General features: G+C 39.1%; 1 protein-coding gene and 1 pseudogene across 4 annotated transcripts in view; both read right to left on the reverse strand.

Annotated features, from left to right (window-relative positions):
• Positions 1-23912, reverse strand: part of ADK (adenosine kinase) — a 560128-nt gene that overhangs the window by 50455 nt on the left and 485761 nt on the right. The window lies entirely within an intron of this gene.
• LOC109028438 (DNA-directed RNA polymerase III subunit RPC4-like) lies at positions 2391-3805 on the reverse strand (annotated as a pseudogene).

A 23912-nucleotide genomic window follows, 5' to 3' on the forward strand; every position in this document is an offset into this window, starting at 1 on the left:
AAAAATTTAAAAGTCAGCCAGGCATGGGGGTGTGTGCCTATAGTCCCAGTTACTTGGGAGGCTAACTAAGGTGGGTGGATTGCTTGAGCCCAGGAGGTTGGGGCTGTAGTGAGCCATGATAGCACCACTGCACTCCAGCCTGGGTGACAGAGGGAGATCCTACATCAAAAACACAGACAAAAAACTGGTTTCCTCTGCTGTTTTAGCTCATAGCTCACTGACCATCTATGGACTGTCTACCTTTGGTTAGGTTCCTAACCCTGATTCACTCAGCTGAGCATAGGAAAGGAGCTAGGGCTCAGGGCACAAAACTTGGCTGCCTAGGTAAGAGGAGCTATAGAAAAGGCAATATTTTTTTCTGATGATTGCTAGCATCCAGAACTATGCCTGGTATATTATAGGGGCTCAATAAATATATGATGAATAAATGGAGTACTTTTTCATGAATACAAATCTGATGTTATTCCCCTGTTAAAAACTCTTCAATGGTTATCTATTGAATGAACTCTTAACTCTAGGATATGAATCCAGCCTATTGTTCAAACTTTATCTTTCCCTGACCAAAAGAGTAACTTTAGTCAGTTACTCTTTGGTCATACTCATGATGTCCCAAATGTGCCATGATCTTTTATTCTTGTGTATGTATCAAGTCTACATTTCAAATTGTCTTTCACTCTTAGTTCCAAATAAGGCATGTCTTCTTGGCTATAGTCCTTGGCCTCCAAGCAGAACTGATTATTCTCTTTTATGCCATCACTTATAACCTTCACATACTTCCAGGAAGGTATCTATCATAGTTATAATTACTTCTTTACAAATGTCTTCTCAACTAAACTTTGAACTCCTTATAGGTAGGAATTATGACTTAATCTTATTCCCAGCTCTTAGTACTGTATCTAGTACAGAGTAGGTGCTCAATTAACAATTATTGCTGAATATAATGATTATTCCTACTAGATTTTAACTTCCTTGAGACCAGTATATGTTTTACATTTGATTATCTCCCAGAATCTAGTACAGTATGAACTCACTATACATTTTCTGGCTGATCTTAAGTAGTAAATAACTGTACTATATTTCTCTAGCTTACTTTAGTAAACCATGGAAGCAAATAAACTCAAGTTTCTAGTTATCAGTGATCCTGCCATTGGGATTTAATAATTTAGCATTTCTGACACTTGTATAAAAGTAAATCATACAATTCCTTGAAATTTAGAGGTGCTATTTCAACAGTGAATAAATTCAACCTTGCACAACCTTTCCCAAAAAACCTTTCCAGACCTAACTGTGCTGAACATATTCTGGAAATAATGAAAATATGATTTGATTGGTGCTTTCACTTTCCATCATTCCATCATTTTAAAATGAGGACATATTTATGAGTTGATGAATCTAGATTCAGATCCTGTTTAAAGATAGAAGGCTGACCACGTGCAGTGGCTCACACCTGTCATCTCAGCCAAAGTGGGAAGAACACTCGAGGCCAGGAGCTCAAGACCAGTCTGGGCAACAAAGCATGGCCCTGTTTCTACAAAAAATTTGAAAAACTGTCCACAGAGGCAGTCTACAGATTAAAAAAAAAAAACTAGCTAGGTATGGTAGCACATGTCTATAGTTCCAGCTACTCAGGAGGCTGAGGCAGGAGGATCCTTTGAGTCTAGGAATTCGAGGATGCAGTGAGCTGTGATTGCGCCACCACACCCCAGCCTAGGTGAAAGAATGAGACCCTGTCTCTAAAACAAAACAAAACAAAAAACACAAAACAAAAACCCCAAAACACAGAACGCTCTCAGGTGGGACTTTGAATTAACATTTGATTATTTATTTATTTACTTAAAAGGAAATTAACATTTATTGAGTGGCTACTGGTTCTGGCCTTGTGCAAGGAGTTTTCATCTATAATATCCCATGTAATCCTCACGTCAACCCTGTGAAGTAGGTATCATCCCCATTTTTGTCAGATGAGGAACAGGAGGCTCAGAAAGGTTAGGTAGTTTGTGCAAGGATACAGAACCAGGAACTGATGAGCTGGGACCCCATGCTTAAGTCTCAGACTCAATCCTTGCTCTCTCTCCTATGCTGCCTCTGGGAGGAAGAAGGGAGCACCAGCAAAAGCTGCAGTCCTCACACTTGCTGCCTGACGGCCCAACAGCCACCAAAAGCCTGCACCTTCCCACAGATCCTCCCTCCTCCCTTGGGAGGATGCAGTCAGTTGAAGAGATTAAGACAAAATACAAAATACAAAATATAAATACAAAAACAAATAGCATGGACAAGTCCCCAGCAGCAAGGATGTACCATCTTCACACTGTGGGAAGGTAACTGTACCATTCACAGCTGCTGTGGGAGGAAGCCCTGTGGGCCCTGGGGGAAACTGGGACAATGGCTGCCTAAGGCTGGAGTGGGTGGGCTCAACTGGCCTCTCCTGGGTTGCAGAGATTCGAGAATAAAATGTCTGGAGCAGACAGCAGCCGCCATCCTCCTCCATCTGATCATTTTACCAGTGTTTGTGATCCAAGAGGGATTCAAAATCGGGGAAACACAGAAGTTTGTGCTTCACATGTCCCAGGTCTATCATCTCCCCAGTCCTACTCTCTCCAAGGCCCACAGACACCAGCTCCTGCAGGAAAGAGCAGGCGGTTCCCATGGTCACGTCCAGAGTCACCTTGCCCAGGAGGAGTTGCACCCTTTCGGACTTGCAGATGGGCAGCTTGCCAACCTGACCCTCTGTCAGGTCAGCTAGGGTAGAAGCATTCTTTGCCAGCCTGGCTTCCTGGTCGTTCTCCTGCTTGATGAGTACCACCTCTCTGTCCTTGCCCTGTACCTCTGCCTTGATGGGCTTGATGTCCTGGATAGGTGGGTGGCCAGGGAGGGTGTCTGGCAACTGGAGGAACAGCAATTCCTCCTCCTTGGTGAGGCTCAGCTCCCTGGGCAGCTCTGCCACGGATATGTCCTTCGGGAGGCCCAGGGGTCTTCCTGGCTGCTCTGGAAGGAGCCTTTATCCTGGCCTCCTCCTCATCTTGTAGCTCCTCTTTCAGTTTCACAGTAGGTACACCCACCTCTTTCTTGGGGCCAGCCAGCCAAGGTTTAACATCTGGTTCATCGTTCTCTTCCTTAAAAAGCCACCTTGAGTGAGCCAGTGGCAGCTGCACAGGCATGTTGCAAGTGTCATTCCTCAGCCCAGGGTCATCGATGAAATCGTCCTTCTACAGCATGGTGAGATGTTTCGTGTCTTCGTCCAACTCTTTCTTCTCTTTTTTGATGTTGACAATATGAGAAGGTCCCATGTCTGACACATTCACTTTCTTATTCCAGTTCCTTTTTTCTTCATCATTTCAACTGGGCCCTTCTCAAAGATGGAGTGGGACTGGATCACTTCTGGGTGGCCTCATCCCTGTCCATGCACCTCTCTCTGTCCATCTCTGTCCCTTTCATGTTTCTCCTTCTTGACGGTTACTTCTTCCTTGGGTTCTTCTGACTGATGATATTTGGGGTGAAGGTTTTCTTCTTGACCCCCAACCTCAACCCCCAGGGTAAGGTTCCCAGAGTGGATGAAGGGAAGGCGGCCCGGGGTGAAGGGGTGCCGGTCGCTGCCTGTTGAGCTCCTGGGCCCCAGTCAGGAGGGGTCGGGGCCCTTGCAGAGTGCTGGGTTCGCTCACTGCATTTCCTTCCGACATGTTGCCCAGGTGCGGCTCCACACCGCTTGTTATGACTTCACCTGCGACTAACCTGCTGCCATCCCTTGGTCTCTGCAACAAGTGGAAGTCTGAATGGCAGGCCCTGGGCCCATATTGGCGTTTTTTTTTTTTTTCTATTGAGACAGGGTCTCACTCTTGTCACCCAGGCTGGAGTGCAGTGGCGCAATCTTGGCTTACTCACTGCAACCTCTGCCTCCCGGGTTCAAGCAATCCTCCTGCCTCAGCCTCCCAAGTTGCTGGAACTACAGGTGCCTGCCACCACACCCGGCTAATTTTTGTATCTTTAGTAGAGACGGGGGTTTCCCCATGTTGGCCAGGCTAGCCTCGAACTCCTGAACTGAAGTGATCTGCCCACCTCGGCCTCCCAAAGTGCTGGGATTATAGGCATGTGCCATTGCACCTGGCCTGAATTAATACTTGAATTGGATCAAACCAGGGCAATCAAATGAATCCTAAGTGACACAGGTGGGATTCACCTAATAAGGATGCCATATAAATTCAAGTAATATCTGTATGTATGATTCTTCTTTATAAAGAGACCATGGACTCTTAGGGTTGGGAGAATAGGAAGAAGCATTTATTAGATAATTTGGACCAAGGCGTCATAGTTATAGAAAATACTGAAAGGCCAAACATCAGGTGCTTTCTTTTTAGTGGCCTGGTCCCAATTATTGCAGGAGTAGGACATTATTGGTATTCTAAATGTGACCCTTCTTAAAATCATATCTCTCCTTCTGAGCACAATGGTTAAGATTTTCAAAATGGATACGTACATACAAAGTTCTTTATTTTTGAAGAAGCAGCTATTTCTAATCATGGACTTTCCATCAGTAAGATTGTTATTTGAATTGTTGATGGTGGCAATGGAAAATATTTAGTTTACAAAAAGAAAAAACTGCATTAGATATGAAGGAACCAAAAGTTCCTTTTTTCTTTATGGCATAGAAGAAATCTTAGAGCAAGAAAGCATCTCAGGGATGATAATGCCACAAGGCAATGTCATAGGTTTATACTGAAAGACAAGGATTTTTTTTTTAACAGTGTATACTGTACAATAAAATTAAAGTTCCCTAAAGTATGAAGTCAATTTCAATGGGCATCCTGACAATCAAACACTGATAAAAGTTCTGAGTACTATTTATTGTCCAATAAACTAAACTGGATCCACAGATTACTTGTCTACTTGGAATACAGCAATAAACACCAGTAAACAACCATTTTATCCAATTTAAGCAGAAGTCTTTTCTTTATTGAGTCATTTGCCAATCTCTCTTGCACTTAAAAGCAGATTAAAATGTGTAACATATGGTTAATTACCTGTAAAAACAACAACAACAAAACCTCTCAAGTACACTGATTTTAAAGCTTGGTTGTGTTCCTCACCATTCTTTATGAATAGAAGCTGCAGCACCAGGGGAAAAAAAAAGTTGCAGAAATATTTTAAGGATCATACGCATGTTATTCCCTATTATTATTATTATTATTTTTGAGATGGAGTCTTGCTCTGTCACCCAGGCTGGACAGCAGTGGCATGATCTCAGCTCACTACAACCTCTGCCTCCTGGGTTCAAGCAATTCTCCTGCCTTACCCTCCCGTGTAGCTGAGATTAAAAGTGCCCACCACCAAGCCCAACTAGTTTTTGTATTTTTAGTAGAGATAGGGTTTCATCATGTTGGCCAGGCTGGTCTTGAACTCCTGACCTCAAGTGATCTGCCCACCTCAGCCTCCCAAAGTGCTAGGATTACAGGCGTGAGCCACCGCACTCAGCCCTCATGTTCTTCCTTCTGTTAAAGGATCTAAAGTTGAGCTACAGCCTAGCCAGACATATCTGAGGTTCAATAAAGTCTCTGGGCAAAGACACAGCTCTGGGAAAGATTGAATAATCTAAAGAACTAAACTAAAACCAAGAAAATTCAGTCCGTCAATAATAGTGACGGGTAGAAGCAGTTCAGAAACTGAGTTCACACCAGCTTATGAATTGACCGTACATTTTTCTTCCCAATTCACCATTCAATGCCTTCATCTTGGTAGTTTGAATGGTGAGTCATGGTGAGAGTATTTACACCATGGAAATTAGAAAACACAACAAACTAGAGCTTGGTTTGCTATGAGCTGACTGTTAAATATATACTAGCATACTGGGTTCCATCTTACTATTAGGCTTTTTTTTTTCCTTTTGATACTAAGTCTCGCCGTATCGCCCAGGCTGGAGTGCAGTGGTGCGATCTCAGTTCACTGCAACCTCTGCCTCCCGGGTTCAAGTGATTCTCCTGCCTCAGCCTCCCAAGTAGCTTGGATTATAGGCGCCCACCACTACAGCCGGCTAATTTTTGATTTTGAGTAGAGACGGAGTTTCACTATGTTGGCCAGGCTGGTCTCGAACTCCTGACCTCAGGTGATCCACCCACCTTGGCCTCCCAAAGTGCTGAGATAACAGGTATGAGCCATCACACCTGGCCAGGAACTTTCTTAGATGAAAATATTCATAGCAGCATTACCCAATAGAACTTTCTACAGAACTATCAACATAACAATTGTATTTTCAATCTCTGCTTAGGAAAAATAACCAAACAGCAATTTAAAGATAGCCTGTAGGCCAGGTGGAACCCTGTCTCCACTAAAAATACAAAATACAAAAATATTAGTTGGGCATGGTGGTGGGCACCTGTAATCCCAGGTACTCGGGAGGCTGAGGCAGGAGAATTGCTTGAACTGAGGAGGCAGAGGTTGCAGTTGAGCCAAGATGGCGCTACTAGCATAGGGACAAGATCTAGACTCTGTCTCAAAAAAAAAAAAAAGAAAGTTCCTTCATATCCCTTCATAGCCAAATTCCTTCTCAATAAAACAAAAACCAAAAAGCTACTGATCTGATTTCTATCACTGTAAATTAATATTGCCTGTTCTAAATTCAAATAAATGTAATCATACAGTATATGTTCTTTTATATATGGCTTCTTACCTCAGCATATTTTTTTTAGCATAATGTTTTTGACATTCATTCATGTGGTTACTCACATCAGTCATCCACCTCTTTTAACTGTCAGTGGTGTGCTGGAGCCTGCTCAGATTGGCTAACGAGAATTAATTCTGCATATACAAAGCTCTTCTCAAATCTACATTCAGTGACCTCACATTGATGGTGGGAGTATTTAAACCATGACACAATTGCTATGAATCTATGTTCTTTTTTCCTGAAAGCCAGTCAAAAAACATTTGCTAACATATCACTGATTCTGTTTTAAACAACCTTCATCAACAGTGATAAAAAAAAAAAGAAAGAAATGTTGGTTTGCAGCATCAGGATCTGTTTAGGCAGGAAAGGACAGGGAAGGGGAACTGTAATCAGTTCAAAAATGTAGCTGCATAATACAACCCCTTAAGTTTTCTCCTTTGGCTTACAACTAGCTGAATGGGACAATTTTCCAAACAAGAGAGTAGAATGTCCTTTCTAAAATTTTTCATCTGGGATTTCTTCATTTGACTCAAGTGTCTATCAAAAAATTTTAAAGAAGGAAACATTCTTCCCATGTTTGGGATGTCACTAGACAAACCAGTTCTCCGTAATTAGGGATTGCCAATGCCTATTAGATTAAGAAGAATGGCACAAGCCTATTAAAAAAAAAATTAAGACCCTGTGTCAAAATAGGCCATATTTGTTATCCAATACTATACCGAATTTTGGCAATTCCACTCAATTTAGAACTGGTTCTAAACTATCCCTAGCTGATGCCTCCATTTCTCCCCCACCACCCCAAATATCATTCTAAATGCCTACAGCTCTTCTTAAGCTACATACTAATTCTAACTCTCAGAGAAAACGGAAGCCATTAGGTGTCAAGTCTTTATACTTTGCTGGTTATGTTGAACAACTAATAGTTTTCCATCAAACAATATCAAACAATACAAGAATCAGTATTTTTGTTTCTGAGAATGAAAGAAGATGGGAGATAATTCATTTTAGGGACATTACATCATATAGCTTTAGAGGATACTATTTATATTCTAGTCTATGCAAATGGCACCTGCTAGACTTGGCCTGTTCACAGATCACAATACTATTTTAACTTCCTCAGATGACCCAGACACCATATGCAAACTGGGCATGATATCGCTGTCAGTACTGCAAGGTTGGTGTCATTAATTGTGTGTGGTATGTGAAGTCTCAACACTGGTTACACCTAGGCACAAGAAATTTGTGTTGTGCTAGTTAATCCTGGAAAAAACAAAGTAATGCCAAAAAATCTCTATTTTTAATGTACTGACAGGCTGTGCTAGTAGTACCCCAAAGAAATAAAAGAAGCAACAACTCCCTCCCAGCCCAGATATTAGTTTGTTCATCTATTTTAATACCTCATTTTAGATAATATAAGTAAATGTTCTATGTGAGCTGTAAAGCGCAACATTAGGTATTAGCAATTATTATTATTACTTTTTTTGAGACAGAGTCTCACTCTGTCACCCAGGCTGGAGTGCAGTGGCGAGATCTTGGCAGCCTCCACCTCCTGGGTTCAAGTGATTCTCCTGCCTCAGCTTCCCGAGTAGCTGGGACCACAAACGCCGGCCATGACACCCAGCTAATTTTTGTATTTTTAGTAGAGACAGGGTTTCACCATGTTGACCAGGGTGGTCTCAAACTCCAGACCTCAAATGATCTGCCCGCCTCAGCCTCCCAGAGTGTTGGGACTACAGGCATAAGCCACTGCGACTGGCCAACAATTACATTCTATAATATTTTACCACAGTGGCCTCTGATAAGGAAGGTGGAAAGCACATGTTCTAAGATTAGCTTAATCTGAAAATCTAGGATCTGAGGGGAAAGTTCACATTTCTGATAGCAATGGCAATACTCTAAACACGCTTTGAGATTGAAGAGAACATACACTGGACCATATAGGGGTCTTCTACTCCTCATAATCAGGTAGGTATCTTGGTTTTGAAGGGATGGAGACAGAAATATCTTTTAGACCTTCAGGAAAGTCATGGGGACAAGTATTCATATTTTTTGAGCTTAAATGTGGCCAGGAAATCTGAAAATGTGAACATCTTATCTAGCATTTCCCAACACTAGAATGTCACTCTAGACATCAGATAGCTCTTCCTTCTTGACTATACATTACAAAATTTAGTGGGAAGAAATGGAGACAATTGTTGAAACTTAGCAGGAAGCCTACCATATTAAATACTTAAATATTAGTTGATTGGCTGACAGAATTTTTTTTTTTTTTTTTGATATAGAGTCTCACTCTGTCGCCCAGGTTGGAGTACAGTGGTGCAATCAAGACTCACTGCAGCCTCAATCTTTCAGTCTCAAGTGGTTCTCCCACCTCAGCCTCCTGAGTACCTAGGATGACAGGTGCTTGCCATCATACCTGGCTAATTGTTTTAATTTTTTGTAGACAGGGTCTCCCTATGTTACAGAGGCTGGTCTTGAACTCCTGGGCCCAAGTGATCCTCCCACCTTGGCCTCCTAAAGTGTTGGAAATACAGGGGTGAGACACTGTGCCCAGCTGACAGTAGAATTTAAAAGACTTCTAAGCTAGCAATTAAGTGTATTTTCTAATAATCTAATTTTTATATACTACTTTAACAAAAATAGAGAAAACTTCATTATTTCTTATTTTATTTCTTTTTTTGTTTTTTGAGATGGAGTCTTGGTCTGTCATCCAGGCTGGAGTGCAATAGTGCGATCTTGACTCACTGCAAACTCCGCCTCCCAGGTTCAAGTGATTCTCCTGCCTCAGCCTCCCGAGTAGCTGGGACTACAGGCTGCACGCCACCACGCCCAGCTAATTTTTGTATTTTTAGTAGAGACGGGGTTTCACCATGTTGGCCAGGATGGTCTTGATCTCCTGACGTCGTGATCCGCCTGCCTTGGCCTCCCAAAGCACTAGGATTATAGGTGTGAGCCACCGCGCCCTGACCTATTTCTTATTTTCTTAGTGGTTACTATGGCAATTACAATTAAAATCCTAAATTCATAACAATCTAGTTTGAATTGTTACCAACTTAGCCTGGACAGTATAAAAAACCTTGCTCTTATACAGCTCTGTTTCCCTCTTTATGTTGTTGTTATAAATTACATATTTTACATGTCTTTCCATTAACATATAATTATTGTTTTAGGCATTTTTCTTCTTTTTTTTTGAGATGGAGTCTCGCTTTGTCACCAGGCTGAAGTGCGGTGGTGTGATCTCGGCTCACTGCAACCTCTGCCTCCCAGGTTCAAGCGATTCTCCTGCCTAAGCCTCCCGAGTAGCTGGGACTACAGGCGTGTGCCACCATGCCCAGCTAATTTTTATATTTTTAGTAGAGATGGGGTTTCACCATCTTGGCCAGGATGGTCTTGATCTCCTGACCTCATGATCTGCCTGCCTTGGCCTCCCAAAGTGCTGGGATTACAGGCGTGAGCCACCGCGCCCGGCCTAGGCATTTTCCTTTCATGAATGAAAGAAGAGTTACAAACCAGCAATACTGGTTTTTATATTTACTTATATAGATACCTTTACAGGAGTTCTTTATTTCTTCATATGGCTTTGAGTTACTGTCTAGCATTCTTTCATTTAATCCTGAAGCATTCCCTTTTAGCATTTCTTGTAGGACAGGTCTATTGGCAATAAACCTCTTTATCTTTTATCTGGAAATGTCTTAATTTCTCCTTCACTTCTTAAGGACAGTTTTGCCAGATTATAGAATTTCTGTATTCTTAAGCCTATGTATGTGTATATATATATACATATATATATACTTTTTAAATAAAGAAGCTAACTTACCAAGTAGATTCTCCACAATTCACAACGCATTTTAATCTATTGAAGATGCAAGAAGATAAACTGTAGTGTGGGCTGAGATCAGTGTTGAACTGAAGATAGGAAAGCTTTTCAAGGAATTAGTTGCTGATTGTACCTTGATAATTAAATACACAAACCTATGATCCTTTTAGACTTACTTAATTAGTATCAAATGAGCTTAATTATAGCTGTAAATTAAATGCATAGGGTTTGCCTCATCTCAAAATAATTATATGTGCATTATAATGTGAATTATGGAACATTAATTTGTAGTTTATCGATTACTCCCTAAACAGAGACTGAAACTCATTAGGACAAAGTTATTATTATAGCAGTTTTGATAAATAGCTCCTAGAAGACGTTTCTGAATAACGTTTGCATACAAGTTCTTTAAAGGAGAACTATACATGTGTCAGAGTTAGTAGTACACACATTTATTACAAAACCCTGGTTCAGAAAAGTGTGCTCCCTGAGGTATTCAGGTAAGAGGCATATACGCTTATATGTATGTATATAGTAATATCTCCCCGCTCATTTGGCACAGAGTTAGACCAACTTTTTCAAGTTTATAGTAGAAGCTGTAATTACCTTTTAAAAAAGTATTTTAACATAAATAACTACAGATCAAACTATTACCTCTAGTAAACCAGTTCTTAGCATCCCCCAAATAGAGAAAATAATAGATTAACTATCATATTAAGAAAGCTTCTGTTATGTCTATTATACTCAATAACCACACAAAGAGGGACATAACTCTATATCGTCTGTGGATACTATACTGTGGGTAGCTATCTTTTTTTTCCTTCCTTCTCCAATTTAATCTGAGAACAAACATTTGCTGCTAGAAAATGAACAGATAATTATTAAAGGCATAAATACAGACTAATTAGTGAGAGAAAACATTCTAACTCTAGACGTTTTTTTTTTTTTTAAGGAAATGACTATGTTTATTAATTGGGAAGAGCTGAGTACAAACGGAGCTCACTCAATATACAATTTAATACCTTTTAATTTGAGATGGGGAGGAGACTCTAACTACAAATTAAAATATTTCAAGTGTAATTTCATGAACAAGCCTTAGATTTTTCCTTAAATATAAAATGGATTTAAGTAAAAATGTGAGATTTTCATGATTAAAATAGACAAACTTTTCAGACTAGCCAGCTCTTGTCTTACATGCTTTAAATGCACCCACCGTTTTTCACATTTTCCTTTTCCTGCTCTCTTGTGAGACAACTCCCACTGACCACACCAATAACTGTGGCTGAGCTTATATTGTTTTCCTTCATTTTTTCTTCAATATTTTGCACTGCGAAACTGCTGCCACAGAGCCTGAAGACTGCACTTGATTGCTTACTGTAATACTAACATTTGCTAATTAGGAGTAGTGTGGCATTATCAGGCTTCAAAAGCAACAGCAGTGAAGGCTGAGCAGCTATGTCAAGGCTTTCCTCAGCATGTGGTATTTTTAACTTTGGCCACCATAGCTTTTTCCTCACTATATTTGTAGTTTTCTGCCATTTTCTCTCTTTAACTACAGAGACTGAAGGGAAGACCTAAGCATAATAATCCTGTTTTAATTCAGCTCAATTTGGGCCTAAAGCAAACATCGAATTACTCATGATTAATTCTAAGGAACATAACCTACTCTCATGTTCAATGGGTCTATGTTTGAATCTAACTAGTGGCTTCCCCTCATCTTTCACGGCCTTTCAGTCTTGCTTTTCCCTGTGTTAATCCCCAAAGTGACTGAAGAATCATAACTTGCCATTCTCCTACTACACAAAATTTTTGTATTATGCAACTCACATTTCAAGGAACTTGTATTATTATCCTTGTATCATGTGTTCAAATTCAAATTAAACTCAGACCACTCTATAATAAGTGACAAGATGCATGAGGGCACTGTGATCTACGCAACCATAATTATACAATTATTGATGAAGTTCCTGTTGATAAACAATGCAAACATTAGGAAATACTATTTTGCAATTAAGTGATGAAGAAAGCTGTTTACTGCCTTCCATTCTATCCTCTGTTAATAAGATTGAAGTTGCAGATGTTCATGTATGCTGCATTGATGTTAAATGGTGCATGATGCTCTAGGTGGTTCCCATAACCTTGCTTTGTCTACTCTGAACTGACTCAATTGATATGATAATATCGAAAAAATGCAGGGCTGAACTGGCACAATTTGCATAGCCTTGAAATCTGCCATTAATGGACAGCCAACTGCTTCTAAAAGTTCTTGTTCAGTTGTCACTGACAACAGTGTATTAGACAAACAATATTTTGAAATTAACCACACAGGTGGGGATATCACTTACTGAAGCTTTTATCTCATCAAACAAGGTACACATCAATGTATTTATAAAGCTAGCAATTGGGGACTTTGTGATCTTTTTGGGAGTTCAATTACTATTAGAGTAAGTATTAATATAAAGAAAGCAGAAATCATTCAGGGGTCACAAAACAGTGGTAGTAGCACTTACAGCTTTTTGACACAGGTATAATATTTAGAGAAACACCTTTCTCCCCTTCACAAAACCTATATCTCCATTTCATTATTAAATAAATATTATGTTTTAGATTAAGAAATAAAATCTTCAATGTTGTTCAATATTGCACTTTACTAATTAAAAAATCATCATGTAAGAGACTCCATATAAGAATGGTAGGAATTACTCTGATGCATGAAAATGAAATGACACACTAGAGAACCTCAAACACTGAAGAAAACTGAAACACCTGCAAAAATATACTGAACAGAGAAGTAGAAAGATACCATAAATATAAGGGAGAACCAGAAATCTTTGAGTTTAGAATTTATGGGCACATATGGATAAAAGACAGTACATTTGCCTTGGGGCAGGGGGTAGGGGATGGACAATTAAACAATTAGAAGAGAAAAACTGCAAATAAATTAGAAGAATACAATTTTGAAACAAAAATTCTAGACAAGCTGATACAGAAAACTTAGTGCTAACAAAGGTATAATACAAAAGTGAAACACAGTGGGCTGCTCTGTACTACCTAGAAGTTAATATTAAATATTTAATTCCCCAAAGAGGAAATTCCCACATGACTAGTTGGATAAGACGTGGGCTAAAGGAATTTAGAGAAGCACCAGATAAAAGAAAATGTGCATGCACATAATTAACATTTTAAAGAAGGGCAGCAAAAGTGTTTTTTAAAATAAAACCAGGCCGGGTATGGTAGCTCACGTCTGCAATTCCAGCACTTTTGGGAGGCCAAGGCAAGAGGATCACTTGAGGCCAGAAGGTAAGACCAGCTTGGGCAACATACAAAGCTCCATCTCTACAAAAAAATTAAAAAATTAGCTGGGTGTGGTGTCACTTGTTCTCCTAGCTACTCAGGAGCCTGAGGCGGGAGCACTGCTCCAGCCCAGGAGTTCGAGGTTACAGTGATCTATGATTGCATCCCTGAACTCCAGCCTGGGTGGCAGAGCAAGACCCTGCCTCAAAAATAAACAAACAAATAAAAAAACCAATTCTTTCACTTAAGTCAAAGTTTGAACAATAGCTTGTTTTAACTTTTTGTTTATACTTGGTTTAAATCCTAAATTGAGACCTTTCATTCTGAGCATTAGTTTTATTACAAGACTAGAATATAAACATAAAGGAAAATGGGGCCACTGTACACCGTATCCATTGCCCCTCTTAACTGAACTCATCCCTGTGGGAAGACTGAATCTGTTCATAAGAACTGTACTTCCTATCTGATTAATATCAGATTAAACCTTCAAGAGGAGCTCTTACAGAGCATCTGGTTGAATGTGGTACAGATGCCTGGTTAGGGTTATTCCTGCTCTTTAACAGATTCCCAAGCAATCCAGAAGGACAGAAAAATATTAATATGGATTAAAGTAGGTTGCAGGTACTAATGGCAGCCTAGGTAATTCAGACCAACTGTCTTATCAAGAATTAGAACATCTGGACATATTTTTAAAAAATCTGTTTGAAGGCATTGAAGTCCTAACAAAAGAATGAAGAATTACCAGGCTATAATACAGAGGATGATAGAAACCCAGAGAAGTGAGTCTGGTGTTTGATGCTAGGAGGACAAAGTCTGGAACCCAGTCTGTCAAGAGTAATGGGCCTAGTTAAAATCTCCTTATCTCAGGGTGGGAATCAAAAGGATTAAGGGTGTGTGAACAGGCAGTAGAAAGACCTAGACAAGGGATTGTAGCTTAGCCTCTAATCATCTAAATCTTTAAACTTAGATGAAGATAAATATAGTGTGCCAATGTCCCCATGCCTGCCAAAAGCAAACATGAATCATCCTATACCTCAATTTCTATAAGCAATTTTGCAAATACAACATATCACCCACAATAAAAAATAAACAGTAATATAAAGAGGCAAGCAGGAAATTAAAACCAGCAGAAATTACAGCTTAATAAAGCAGTTCCAGATATTGAACTTAACAAACAGAAACTTTGAAATAGCAAGAGTTAAAGATAAAATCGAGAATTTTAACAGAGGACTAGAATACAACAGACAGGTTTAAATGGAAATTGAAAGTAAAAATTTAGTGGATAGTTTTAATAGAAGCTTAGACACAACTTAAAAAAGAATTAGTGAACTGGAAGATAGAACAGAAGAAAATACCCACAATGAAGCCCAGTGAAGACAGATAAGATGCATTCTATATAGTTTCCCAAAGTAGAACTAGAACCTATGGGTAAAAGTGATCAAGAAGGCAAATTTATGTCCAAGAGAAGGAAAAAGTTTCTAACAATTTAGGGTTTATAAAACCAAATTAAATGGACCTCTCAGGTTGTGAATGTTTTAGAGAGGGTTTCTGACTTGAGTTGGGAATGAGATAAGATGACCCCTCTGTCCCTTTCAATTTTAAGACCTTAGGATTTAGGCTAAGCATGGTGAGTCATGCCTGTAATCCCAGTACTTTAGGAGGCTGAGGTGGGTGGATTGCTTGAGGCCAGGAATTTGAGACCAGCCTGAGCAACATAGTGAGATGCCTGTCTCCACTAAAAATAAAAAAAGTTAGCCAGGTATGGTGGCACACACCTGTAGTCCTAGCTACTTAGGAGGCTGAGGTAAGAGGATCCTTTGAACCCAGGAGTTTGAGGCTGCAGTGAGCTACCATCATGCTACTGCACTCCAGCCTGGGTGATAGTGACTAGTGAGACCCTGTCTTTAAAAAAAAAAAAAAAAAAGAACTTAAGATTTTATAAGAATTCAGAGAGTGATCAGGTAGAAAAATTAAACTCAGGAGAATAAGTTTTGAAAGACCATAGTATGATACAATAAATGTAAAAGTATATATTATGTGTGAATGCAAGCACTCAGTAGAAAGATGTCTAGAAGTAATCACTAAATTGTTAACAAGGGTTATCTCTGGGGATAATTTTAGTAAATATTTTATAAGAGGGAATATGGTAAAGATGATATCAGTAACCATGAGATCAGAGTATTGCAACTAAGGGTATTACATTAGAGGAGGGGTTCTCAAACTTTTTCTCTTAAAAAATTATTGAGGTCAGGTGTACTGGCTCATACCTGTAATACCAGTACTTTGGGAAGCCAAGGCAGGAGGATTGCTTGAGCCCAGAAGTTTGAAACCAGCCTGGGCAACATAGTGAGACCCTGTCTCTTTTTAAATTAAAAAAAAAAAAAAAATTGAGTCCATCAAAAAATGTAAGCCAGGAAAAAAAAGAAAAAAAAATTGAGGACTCCAAATAGATTTTGTGTGAGTCATATTTATTAATATTTACTGTATTAGAAAATAAAATGATCTCAGAAAATTTCTGAATAAACCTACATTTTAACATATTTTAATAAGAATAACTATATATTCCAAACAAAAATATTAGTAAAGAGTATGGCATTTAAGTTTTTGCTAATCTCTTTAATATCCGGTTAACAGAAGTCAGCTGGATTCTTATATTTGCTTCAGTATTCAATCTGTTGTGATATTATACATTATGTAGTCTCTGGAAAACTCTACTGTCATTGAGAGTTAAAAAGGCAAATAATATATTTGAATTACTGTGAAGTAGTTTTGATTTCATAGAAGAGATTCCTTGAAAGAGCCTCAGAAAGGGCACCCCCAGTGAGTCTATACTTTGAGAACCACTGCATTAGATTAAGGGCTATAGCTGTCACTATGCTGGGAAGGTGGCCCTGTTCACTCTAGATAAGGTATAATTACTAGGTATGTGTCAGTTCTGTTGTGCTCACAGCTGTGGCTAGTGGGATAGGCCAATAAGGAATTCATGTTCTGCAACTTAGAAAAGATCCCGAACAGTGCTTATGTGAAAGCAAGCTGGCCACAAGAATATTTTAGACTTCCCTAGTCACATAAAGTACCACTGTGCTGATCCTTTTATGTAGTAATGGGCCTGAATTACATATCCCAACCTGTAATTGCTTTTTCATTGTTGGAAACAAGTTTTATATAAATGCATTAGACAAACTATACTAGCTGAAGCCTGACATGGAAGAACTAACAAAGGTCTCCAAAGTGAAGGCAGACTTATCTCCATATTAGAATACTGGTAACTTAAGACCAAGATAGAAACCCAACCCAAGATAGACGGGGATCTGAAACCTGCAAAGCATGGCAGCTGCCCCTTTCTGGACCACCAAAAAATTATTTATTTATTTTTAATTTTTAAAAAGTTTTTTTTTTAGTAGAGATAGGGTCTTGCTATGTTGCCCAGGGTGGTCTCAAACTCCTGGGCTCAAGGGATCCTTCTGCCTCAGCCTGGGATTTTAGGCATGGGCCATTATGCCTAGCCAAGAGAAATATTTAAAAATAAAATAGTAAAGGGTCCACAGCCTACCTTCTACTATGAAAAGCATGATTTGGCCCATTTGATCAGAAAGAAAATTAACAAGCCCTTGAGACTCTCTTCTACTAGGCCCCTAACTTTTGAAGACTTAAAATAACCCAGTCACAGGTGTTGCAGACACCATTTTCTTCCTTAATTGGGAACTCAAAGGCTCTATTTCAGATAATTTACTACAACAGTTTGGTGCCAGAGTATTTTTAATCTTTTTCCCATGGTATTACATCCTGACAGTGAAATAATATTTTATATTTGCCTACTCTTTAAAAATAAAAAGTCTGAGAGAATGGTCTCTATGAAATAAGAATTATATCCTATTCATCAAATAATTCTCTTAATATGACATTCCCATTACATTAACATCTAGACCTGGGCTTGTTAAAATATGGCCTGTGGGCCAAATCTGGCTAGCTGCCTATTTTTATAAATAGAGTTTTATTGGAATACAGCCACACCCATTTGTTTACATACAGCTGTTTTCACGCTACAGAGGGAGAGTTGAGCACTTGCAACGGAGGTAGTATGCCCTGCAAAGCAGAAAATAATTACTATTTGACCCTTTATAAAAAGTTTGCCGATTCCTGATTTAAACATGTAGTCTATTAGAACTGAAAGATACATTAAAGATTTTTTAGCTACTCCTTTCACTTTATAGTTGAATAAAATGAGGCCCAGAGAATTGAAAAAGCAGTACACGGAGCACACAGAAGACAAGAGGAAGCTTCCTAGCACATGGGATTCCCTCTTTGTTATTTTCCAGCTCACTCATTCCACACGAGGAATGCTCTGCCTAAAGCAAGAGTCCTGCCGAGTCTCTTAAAAGCCACATATGGTGTTGGCCAGAAACTGTTTTTTCAACACCTGGGTAACCAGGCTGTGTAGGTCCCAGGAGTGCACCAGTACCCTCAGCTTCAGCTTTAGCCAGTCCCTGAGGAGTTTGATCTGAGAGAGAGCCACTTTCAAGGCCCTGCCTCATTAGTCCCTGCAGCTACCGACCCAGCGCAGAGAAAACTGGTCCTTCTCTCATGCCTACTGCACCAAGGCCAGTCTTGAGTGAAGAGGCTTTGTTCAAAGAGGATTTGTTAATTAAGTCATCACTGTACTAATAAAACCCCAGAGCTTCAGCCAGTAGTAGTCTATGCTACTTTAGGGTTGCTGAATGTATATGTTTGTAACTAAAAGGAATATGTTCTTTTAGAAACAACTGATATGTTTTTTAAAGTATGAAAATAAGACATGGAAAATACAGAGTATCTAAATCATCTTACCCCCAGCACACTGGCATACTCACTCTTGCTACTTTGTTTTTGTTTTGTTTTTTGTTTTGAGATGGAGTCTCGCTTGCTCACCTGCTCTTGCTCGCTCTGTCACCCAGGCTGGAGTGCAGTAGCGAGATCTTGGCTCACCGCAACCTCTGCCTCAGTCTGCCATGTAGCTGGGATTACAGGTACATGTCACCACGCCCGGCTAATTTTTGTAATTTTAGTGGAGATGGGTTTTATTGTGTTGGCCAAGCCGGTCTGGAACTCCTGACCTCAAGTGATCCGCCCCCCTCGGCCTCCCAAAGTGTTGGGATTACAGGTGTGAACCACTGTGCCCAGCCTCTCTTGCTACTTTGTAATAGCAGGTAATTTTATATTCTGATTTGTTTATACTCAAAGTCCTCAAATAAGTGATGAAGTTTCACAAAGTGAATGAACCCACTGTGTTAGTTTATTTTTCATGTAACATAATATATATAGTTTCAAGTTGCTACACTATTATACATAAACGTGACATGAATGTCTTCACATGTAGATGCTCCCAGACTTTTGATTATTTAAATTCCAAGAGCTGAAATTGCTGTATAAAAGGATATGAAAACTTTTACCAATTTACACTCTAGCAATATTAAGAGTATATGACTACACCCTAAGTATCAACTAACAATTCTTTTAAAAAATTCTCCTATCTCACATATTCTAATTTGAATTTCTTTATGAAAGTCCCCTATGTCTTCTAACATATCCAGGTTCAACCTATAGAATTAATCTTCAGTAACTAGAGCTCAGCTGAGCATGGTGGTTCATGCTTATAATCCCAGCACTTTGGGAAGCTGAGGTGGGTGGACCACCTGAGTCCAGTAGTTCAAGACCAGCCTGGGCAATATGGTGAAACCCTGTCTCTACAAAAAAAATAAAAAATTGGCCAGGTGTGGTGGTGCGCACCTATAGTCCCAGCTACTTGGAAGGCTGAGGTGGGAGGATCACTTGAGTCTGGGAGGAAGAAGGGGTTGCAGTGAGCCGTAATTGTGCCACTGTACTCCAGCCTTGGCAACAGAGAGAGACCCTGTCTCAAAAAAACAAACAAAAACAATAACAAAAAACACAAACTAGAGCTCATATTAGTCTCAACCACAAGCAGGATGACACTGCCAGAAAGCCACTAAAAGTCTGATTTTAAAAGAAAAGCTCATTAATACAAGCAAAAATGTACGAAGGTTCAAATAAGTTTGATTGAATGAGCCATGGTTTCACTCTATTGCCCAGGCTACATTGCAAGTGGTATGATCATAGCTCACTGTAACCTCGAGCTCCTCAGCTCATGTGATCACCTGCCTCAGCCTCCTGGGTAGCCAAGACTACAGGCGTGTGCCACCATGCCTGGCTAATTTCCATATTTTTTTTTGCAGGGTCTCACTATGTTCCCAGGCTGGTCTTGAACTCCTGGCCTCAAGTGATTCTCCAGCCTTAGCCTCTCAAAGTGTTGAGGTTACAGGTGTGAGGCACCCTACCAGGCCAAAAAAGCTTTATTGAAAGTATTTATGATGATATAGAGCATGTAAGATATTGATCTTTCTGCATCTCTCGCAATAAAAAAAATCAAGCTAATGTGGTATTGATATATTACATAAAACCTGCTTAAAACCCACTTTAACATTCAGTCCATAGAAACCAACTCAAGAAAAATAATCATCCAGAATTAGCATAAATTTACAAATCTATATCTTAATAAAGTGTATTACATCAGGACTCTAAATATCAAGACACTCAATTTATTATACCTCAGGTTACCTACATTGCTTCAAGTCCTGTATAAATATTTTTAAATGGCCATCTCTTCTTTATACGGATAATGGTGTAGGACTTAAAACAGTTTATCTGACCATTCTAAGATGAAAGTCATTTCCTTTGCTAACATCTTTATTGAAGCATGATTGACATACAATAAACTGCACTATTTAAGTGTACAACTGGAAAAGTTTGAATAGGTATTACTCATGAAGCCATCACCACAATCAAAACAACAAACATACATATCAATTCTAAGTTTCTTCATGTGTCTTTGTAAGGTCCCACCCCTTCCTGCCCTCTATCCCTAGGCAGCCACTCATCTAGACTCAGCAGTCTCAAGGTTTGATTTGGATTTCTAATCAATTATCTTTTAGTGATTCAGGTAATACTACCTATACCCAGTGGGTTTTGTCTCCACAAATGGCTATCTAATTTGAACAACAGAGGTTACTTTCTAGGAAAATTTCTGAGCTACAGATTCCCTAAACCAAAAGCAGCCTCAAGTATTCTGCTAAGGATGGTACCAGTCTTCTGTAGAGACTGACAGCCTTCTCATATATCAATGCATAATTATAGACTTCCAGCATAGCTGATGGTTGGTTCTTGGATCAACAATATTTTAAAACACATGAAAGAGGAATTAACTTGATTATATAGAACCAGGTCTTTAGAACATTCACAGCAATTCTGCAATTCTGTTTTTTCTTCAGTTATGCTATATGTAGTTAAAGATTTTTCTTTTCTTCTGAGTTAAGAAAAACATTCAATCAAGTCATTTTTTTTCTTTTAAAGTTTGTCATTTTTGAAAAAAACTGTGCCAGTGGTCAGTATCAATTCTTGGTTGTTGACTGGCTTTAAGAACCTATGATGATTATTTTATATTCAGAATTTCATTGATGAAACACATCTAGTGCTATTCTTCACACACATACAAAAAGAACTCCTAGGTATTTAATGTCCACTCAGATGAAAACTGTCTATAAGTTATACAATTCTTACTATTGGGTTTATCATTATCCTTCTAGTCACTTAAATTCAAAATATTAAGGTCATCCTTGTCTTCTTATAAAGTCACTAAATCCTGTTTCATCTCATATAGTCACCAAATTTTTCATGTCTTTTGCCCTTAGTGATGTGATCCTTATCTTTCTAGCTTCTGTACCTATGCTTAGCTTGCACATGTAGACATACTGAACTATGTCCCCCAATTCACCATGCTCTACTCTTCTTTGCCTGTGACTTTTTATGTGCTGTTTCTTCTGGCTAGAATGTTGTTCTTTGCCTTCTTTGTTTGGTAAACTGTAACTACTCATGTAAGGTTAAATCTTATCTAAAGCATGTCTTAGACTCCTCTGTATTATTGGCTGCTTCCTCTTCTTGTGTCCTTAACACCTTAAATATTCATCTATTATAGTTCTTATTACAACAAATTGTTATTTTTTCATACTTCTATATTTCATATGTTGTGAATTCCTTGACTATAAAGACAAAAATATATACAGTCCTTTACCAAGTACATAGAACATAGTAGGCTCTCAATCTGTGTAGATGTAGAATCAATACATTTTATTCCCTTTTTTCATTAGCTTGCTATTATTTTAATTCAATTCCTATTGGTGCTTATCGAAATTGTTTCCAAATTGATCCGTTTGATAATAGTCTCTCCCTCCTCTAGTCTAATTTGTACACTAGCATGGGATTATATTCCTAAACCACTGTTTTGAACATATCATTCCTCTGCTCAAAACCCTTCAATAGTTTCCCACTTCCCTTCAAATAAGACCCAACTCTGTAGCCAAGCACTCACATCTCAGTGTAATCTAACCCTAAGTTACCTTTTTTACTTTATCACCTATTAATGTTTCTTATATTAATTCTAGTCACACAGGAATACTTACATTTTCTGGAACATTTTGTAGTTTCTATTTATATTAGATTATTCTATGTTTGTTAGATTGTAATTAAAAAATTATTATCTATTGCCCTTTGAAAGTAGACTTTTTTTTTTTTGAGACAGGGTCTCACTCTGTTGCCAAGGCTGGAGTGTAATGGTGTGATCATGGCTGACTGTTGCTGCCTTGAACTCCTGGGCTCCACGAACCTCCTTGCCTCAGCCTTCTGAGTAGCTAGGACTACAGGCATGTGCCACTGCACCCAGCTAATTTTTTTTTTTTTTTTTTGGTAGAGATGGGGTCTTGCTGTGTTGCCCAGGTTGGTCTCCAATCCCTGGCCTCATACAATTCTTCTACCTTGGCCACCCAAAGTATTGGGATTACAGGTGTGAGCCACTGCACCTAGTCTGAAAGTGGGCTTTTAATTGAGGTATGACATATACAGAGAAGAGTACAAATTGGAAGTCTGACTCTGGAAATGTTGGCCTTTAGACTAAATAGAGAGTTCTGAACATCCCTAATGAGTCTAGCCTGCAGCCAACATACTACCTTAATGTAGCCAACAAGTGACCACTGTCAAGACAAGTAGAACTACTCGGCTGAGCCTAGCCTTGACTGGAGAATCATGAGAAAATAAAACTGCTGTTTTTTATGTTACTAATTTATGGAGTGGTTCGTTATGGTGAAAAATTTCCTCCCCTCCTTGCAATTACTAATCCCCATCAAAAGTAACTTGAGGCCTGTTTCCATTGACTTTATACAAATGGAATCACATAGTATATACTCTTATGTTTATATAACAATGTTTTAATATCACCTTCATCACTGAAGGAAAATATTGCTGGAGATAGAATTCTGGGTTGACAGTTTTGTTTCAGCACTTCAAAGATGTTCCACTTTCTTTTGATCTCCACTGTAAGGAATCTGTAGTTGTTCATATAATTTCCCATTCTATGCAATGTGCTACTTTGCTCTTCAATATCTTCTCTTCATCTTTTGGTTTCAGTAGTAGTCTAATTAAATGTTTAGGTGTGGTTTTCTTTGTATTTATTCTGCCTGTGGTTCACAGGGCTTCCCAAATCTGTAAGTTCATGTCTTTCACCAGAAGTGGGAAACCTTACAGCCATTATTCATCAAATATTTATCTTGCCTCATTCTCTAGCTCATTTCCTTTTGAGACTCCAATTATGAACATTTTAGGCCTTTTGTTGTTGTCCTAAAGGTCACGGAAGCTCTGTTCTCTGTTTTTGTGGGGTTTTTTTTTTCTGAGATGGAGTCTTGCTCTGTCCACTTGGGCTGGAGTGCAGTGGCATTATCTCGGCTCGCTGCAACCTCTACCTCCCAGGTTCAAGTGATTCTCCTGCCTTACCCTACCAAGTAGCTGGGACTACAGGCGTGTGCCACCGCACCCAGCTAATTTTTGTATTTTTAGTAGAGACGGGGTTTCACCATGTTGGCCAGACTGGTCTCGAACTCCTGACTTCAGGAAATCCACCCACCCTGGCCTCCAAAAGTGCTGGGATTACAGGTGTGAGCCACTGCACCCGGCCATGTTCATTGTTTTTTTTCTCTTCATTTTCCACACTTGATAATTTCTACATACCTATATTCAAGTTTGCTCCTTGTCATATTTAAATTACTGAAA

The sequence above is a fragment of the Gorilla gorilla genome, chromosome 8 (assembly GCF_029281585.2).
Source record: "Gorilla gorilla gorilla isolate KB3781 chromosome 8, NHGRI_mGorGor1-v2.1_pri, whole genome shotgun sequence".
NCBI lineage: Eukaryota > Metazoa > Chordata > Mammalia > Primates > Hominidae > Gorilla > Gorilla gorilla.